Genomic DNA, 6,000 nt, shown 5'->3' with positions numbered 1-6,000 from the left:
CGCATCTCTTGAAGCTTTTGACATTTCATGCTCATAAAGTTTTCTTCTCTAATTCAGTGTATGTTTCCTCAGTCAAAATGTTTTAGAGGGAGTAAAGTAACCTCGTGGGTCACATAGCCCTAGCTCCCATGCCCTCCTCAGCTAAGCTTCAGGTGAGCACGCACATAACAAGCAGCCAAAGGGCAACTGACCTGGTTTTGAAACTTGGTCCCGAGGCCAGCCAGAAAACACAGCTCTGCATCTGGTTCTCTCTGTGAAGCAGAAGCACGACCCACCGTATGATCAACATGAGGCTGGAAGGAATGGACGCAAGGCAAGTGCCCTACGCAAACACACGAGATACACTTGACACATCAAAGGCATAAAGTATCAGAGCCACCAGCAAGACAGCATGCGGGTGCCCAAGCTTGTGTGGGAGCGAGGCATCTTAAGTCACTCTTACTACAATCCAGATCACACTGTGGAATCCAAGGCAGGTGTTTCTATGCAGCTGTTGAAATTTGAAGGAAGGCTTGACTAGGCAGCCATCGTCGGCCTCAGCTGCTGGTTTCTCATTTTCTCTCTTGACGTAAAAACTTAAAAGGCTCTAACATGTTTTATCTACCTTAGCCATTTCCATTTTGCCACAGTATTTGTGCTCTCTTAACACCCCAACCAAAACCATTTTCAGAGGGACCCATACTCAGTTTTTTTGCTACAATTCAAAAATAGGATTTGTACTGCTGCACTTGTTTCTCAGCAAACTCATTGGACATGTCACAAGGTGGCCATTTTATTACTGCTAAGAATTAGGGAAGGACAGCTCCACACATACGGATGCTACACAGAAGGAACACCCATGACACCCCAGAATATACATGTGCATCTTTATGCTGTACATGCTTCCCGTTTAGTCTAAATTAGGCCTAAACATGAAGCCATTTTACATGCTGAAGTTAAACAGCCCAGTATTTATTAACCACTAAACTGACATAAATTCACAATGTCAAGACTGTTTGTTTTGTTTTGGCAAGTATACAAAAATCTGAGTACCAAAAAGTACTAACAAAACCTTTTACAATTTGTCATTGTATATATGACTTTTTTAAGGCTAAGGTGTCACTCATACTTGTCTCACCATACCTGCTGTGCTTTAGGTTAGACACACCCAAAAAGCACAAGCCTCAGGAAGTTAAAAACAAAAACAAAAACAAAAAAAAACAAAAGGCTAACCGCTTGATTCTACACGTATGGACACTATGCCTTATGTATGTTTGTGCACAGTGTGGTGCCCAGGGAGGCCAGAGGAGGGCATCAGGTTTCCTTGGACAGGGGCTCTCAATGGTTATGACCTGCCGTGTGGATGCTGTGACTCAAACTCAGGTTTTCTGGAAGAGCAGTCAGTGCTCTTAACCTCTGAGCCATCTCCAGCACCCTTCCCTTGATTTAAAAACAAATAAACAAAAAGCCCAACACCACCCCCAACACACAGACAAATTGTCACTAGTCAATATATTCATTTTGTAATTTAAGCTTTACAACATTGGTAGCACTGACTTTATGAACTGGATTTGTTCACTGGTGAGATGGATATGTCTTTATAATATCTGAGAATTTAAATAAGAGCTATTTATTACATGCATCTATTACTCCCTTACAAGTTTATTTTTAAAGCATACCTGAAGTTGTGGCCTTATGACCTATGATGGATGGTTGTGAGGCACTAATTAAAAAAAATATAAATTAAGGTTATTTGGGCTCCTCCCCGATTCAAACATCTGTGAAACAATGTCATGAAGTTCTAAAAATTAAAAAAAAATTTTATTTATTTATGTATAGTGTTTTGCCAACATGTACACTTGCACGCCAGAAGAGGGCACCCTATTTCTTTATAGATGGTTGTGAGCCACCATGTGGTTGCTGGGAATTGAACTCAGGACCTCTGGAAGAACAGCTAACGTTCTTAACCTCTGAGCCATCTCTCCAGGCCACAGTTCTAATCTTTTTTTTTTTTTTTTTTTTTTTTTTTAGTAAGGGTCGGTAAGATGGTTCAACAAGTAAAAGCCCTGCTACCAAACCTGACTTCTGTGCATCTGCATTGGCGAAAGGAGAAAACTGATTCCCGCAAATTGTCCTTTATGTTCACATGGCAAGCACAAACATGTAATGTTAAAAATCAGGAATAAAAGATAACACAAGTCTCGTCACACAAGTATGGACGTTTCCACTTATGCGGCTTAAAAGCAACTTGAAATCGATTTGAACCCGAACTAAGCAGTGTACCGGCCTGACTTGGGATTGGGACGATCGCTAAAGAAAAAACTCCTTTGTTATTGGGCGCACGACTAGGAAGCTGCAGGCTGAACCCTGCGTGGAGTCTGACCAATGTGGCAACGCCTCTCTCTCAAGAACGACATCCCAGGGCTCTCTTTTCTATGATGCCCTTGTGCAGCTCGGCTGAGCAGCCACGGCGCGTATTCACCCACTTCCTCCCCAAGAACCCAGGGATTTTCCCATCATGCCGCGGGGGCGCGCTCGGCCCCAGAGTGCACTGCGGGTGCGTGTGTGTGCGCGCGCGCGCAGCCCCACTCCCGAGCGACCGCGGGAAAATTCCAAACACGCCAAAACAAAAAAGCCGCCGGGAGGCCTCGCCAAGTTTTCAAGCCGCAGAAGCCGGTTGGTGGCTTCTTTTTCGCTGCGGCCCAGTCTGCTGAGGCAGCTCTGGGTGAGGACCACCCGGGGAGGCCTCCGCTTCCTGCTGGGTTCAAGGAAAACTCGCGAGAACGCGCGCCGAGCCTCATCGTGGTCAAGCCGCGCTCCAGAAGAGCGCCGGGTCCGAGGCGGGAAGGTGAGAAGCCACGGTGGGCGGGCACGGGCTACGGGGGAAGGGGAAGAAGGCGGGGCCATAGCCCATAGGAGGCGTGACCTTCTGGGAGGCGGGTCCAGGGCAGGGCAGGGGGCGGGACTAGAACCAGGTGGGAGGTGGGGCCAACAGTGGGGGCGTGGCTAAGCGAGAGTTGAACCCGGCTCGGCAGAGGCGGACACACAGTGGGCGTGGCATACGGAAACCGACCTCGGTGGGGGCGGGGTCGACGTCGAGCGGCGGCTCAGACGGGAGAAGGACCGGCGAAGTGTGGAGCCTTCTAGAGCTGAGCCGGGCCGGGGATGGGGTGGCCGACGGTGAAGTTTAGTGCGGCTGGCATGGTGTGAGGGTAGGGGAGTCTCTACCTTCCCCTCTTACCTCCTTTTAATTTTAATTTAGTTTATTTCTTAACCCTCTTCCTGTGAGTTCACCGCAGCCGCAAGTGCTTTTGAAAGGACTGAGCAAAGGTGAAGCTCATTGCTCGGCATCCATTAGAGCAGGCCTGCCCAGGGTCCTTAACGCTCTTCCTCAAGCTGCTTAGGTGACAGACCCTGACCATTCAAGGGCCGAGTAGGTTTAAGGGAGCAGTGTGCTGTCTTGTTCGAACTGTTTTTAGGTGGCTGGGCTTGGAGTGCGTGCTGGACGAAAATCTTCGAACAGGCCAAGGGATGTTCCATCAGAGAGACCTGTGTGTGTCTGGACTTTTCGATGATTCGAAAGATCCCATGCCTCGTTCAACGAATCTAAGCGGGTGCGATTGACATGTGTTACCTGTTTGTGGATGGCCCTCGCCTTTAGTGTGGTTCCAAATGGCAGAGCTCACAAGAACTGGCTGCCGTGTGTGTGTGTGTGTGTGTGTGTGTGTGTGTGTGTGTGTGTGTAGATGCCAGAGGTGTTCAGGAGTGGGCCACCTCTCTCCCTCTCCTTTTTCCTTCTTACTAGCGCCCCCACCCCCACCCCCAGACAGTACACTTTGCAAACCTTAGGGTTATGCCTTTCTCTCCCTCCCCATTGCTGAGATCACAAGTGTGGACCACACACTTAGAATCTTAAACATACACACACCTAAAAGAGAAAAGCAACAACTCTGGAGTCTGAGGATGGAGCTCACGTTCCCATGCTTGCGTGGCTAGCAGCAACTGAGCTAGCTCCCCAACCCTGTTCAAAGTGTTACTTTGTTTGGGTGGCGGTGGATGGTATGTTGCTGCCCATGGGAAGCTGAATGCACATTTTAAATGGACGGGGTACTTAGCTGCTTCCATACTTTGGCAGATAGTTCCAGCAGCACTTACTCAAATCTTTGTCTTTATAAAACCGGCTTCAGGGAGGCCAGCCTGGCCAGTAGGAAGGTGGGTGGATTGTCTAGGCGCAGAGAGGCCCCAAGGAATCTCACACCAGTGGTAGAACCACAGTAGGAGTGGTTTGTTAAGCCTGGGATGCTCCTTTAAAAAAAGTCTTACTGGTTTACGATATGCATGTTGTTTGTTGTTTATGATTTCTGATTAGCTAACTTTTTAATATGAAACAATTCTCTTAAGAGACATAATTGAATATTCAGTAATTTATGATGAGCCACACAAACTATTCTTTAAAGTATACTACCTCAGGCATTTTGTTATAGCAACAGAAATCTAATACACTCCTGTAGGAGGAGTTCCTAACAGGGAAATTATTTCAGTATAATCAACAGTGATGGGAAAGGCCTAGCAGAGATGCCCAGATAATTTTGCAGTCTTTTTCAAACTAAGGCCTAGCAGTAGTAGCAGCAATAGTAATTATAATTGTTGAAAAGAGAATACAAAGATTTAGGTGCCAATCCAGTGCTTAAGGGTCCTGTGGGTTCCCCCCAAGGTTTCACTGTGTAGCTTTGTCTGCTGGGTTTTTAATGCCTTGTGAGTGCATAGGATTTATATGTGTGTGTGTGTGTGTGTGTGTGTGTGTGTGTAAAATATATATAAAAATATATATACACACAAAGTACATGGTACCATGTATACACATATATGTATGTACTTTGTGAGTACATTTTTATGTATATTTTTCATCTGACGCTTTCTGTTCTTCGTTCTCATACAAGAGAGGAGGCATTCTGCTGAACGTTTCCCAGAGCTCTATTGGGTTTGAGGGTGGCTTGCTTGTAGCTAGGCTGTTGTGGATTCTTAGTTGGGTATTCGAAGTGAGACCTTTGTACCTGTTGGATGCATTGACGGCTCATTGTCTTGGTTGTCTTTTGACAAGTGCTGGTTCTGGTGCCGAAACTGCTGACACGGTGACTTCTTTGTGCACCATGGCCTTGGTTTGGAGTACAGCAGAGTGTCAGGGTGATTCAAGCATGCTCCCCCCCTCCCCTCCCCTGGGTTTGTGAAGGATTTATGTTATCCTTTTAAAAAGATTTGATAGTCCAAGTGTGGTGGTGGATGCCTGTAACCCCAGCATTCTTGTAAGTTTGAGGACAGCCTGGTCTACAGAGTGAGTATAGGAGAGCCAAGGTTTCACAGAGAAACCATGTCTAGAGAGAGAGAGGAAAAAAAAAGATTTGATAGAATTTTCATAACAAATCACCTCAGCCTAGATTTTTCTCTATGGGAGAATTTGACCCATTCATTTTCTACAGCATCGTCTGCCCTGCATGCATCCTCTGCAGTGATCCAGTCTTCAGTGAGTGCAGCAGGGAGTTCGTCAGTTCCCACTCAGCCTTTGCCATCGTTAGTTCAGATCATTTGGAACACAAGTGACAAGAATGCAGTGTCCTGGGCTTGTTCGGGGCCTCAAGACCATCTCTAGCCCAGCTGGTTGGTTAATAGGAGGACTCACAGACTCCGCACATGGTTGTGACTACTGAGGAGGAGAACAGAAGTGTGATATCTGTAGGAAAACAGGCACAGGCTTCCAGCAGCCCTCTCTGGCACATTGACTAGCAGTTCTTCTGTGCCTTGTGGAAAGTGTTCTCTATAAGTGTGTGTGTGTGTGTGTGTGTGTGTGTGTGTGTGTGTGTGTGTGTGTGTGTTTATGTGTGTATTCATTCCACCCTAGGAATCAGGATCTTGGCATACATGGTATTTTTGCAGATAATTTAGGCACATAAGTCTTAGTAGCTATGGTAGTAGGAACCCTTTCAGAATTGAAGGTCCCAATAACCTCAGGGTCAGGCTCCCAGG

The 6,000-nt window shown here is 46.7% G+C and overlaps 1 protein-coding gene across 1 annotated transcript in view; it reads left to right on the top strand.

Annotated features, from left to right (window-relative positions):
* Positions 1–2,628: 2,628 nt before the first annotated feature.
* Fancc (FA complementation group C) overlaps positions 2,629–6,000 on the top strand; it is a 116,208-nt gene continuing 112,836 nt past the window's right edge. Inside the window, exon 1 of the mRNA XM_051151144.1 lies at positions 2,629–2,827. The gene's annotated coding sequence lies outside the window, so the exon portion shown is untranslated. The remainder of the gene's footprint in view (positions 2,828–6,000) is intronic.

This window comes from Acomys russatus, chromosome 9 (genome assembly GCF_903995435.1).
Source record: "Acomys russatus chromosome 9, mAcoRus1.1, whole genome shotgun sequence".
Classification (NCBI taxonomy): domain Eukaryota; kingdom Metazoa; phylum Chordata; class Mammalia; order Rodentia; family Muridae; genus Acomys; species Acomys russatus.
The sequence above is the reverse complement of the archived record's forward strand: the minus strand, read 5'-3'. Positions and strand labels throughout refer to the sequence as shown.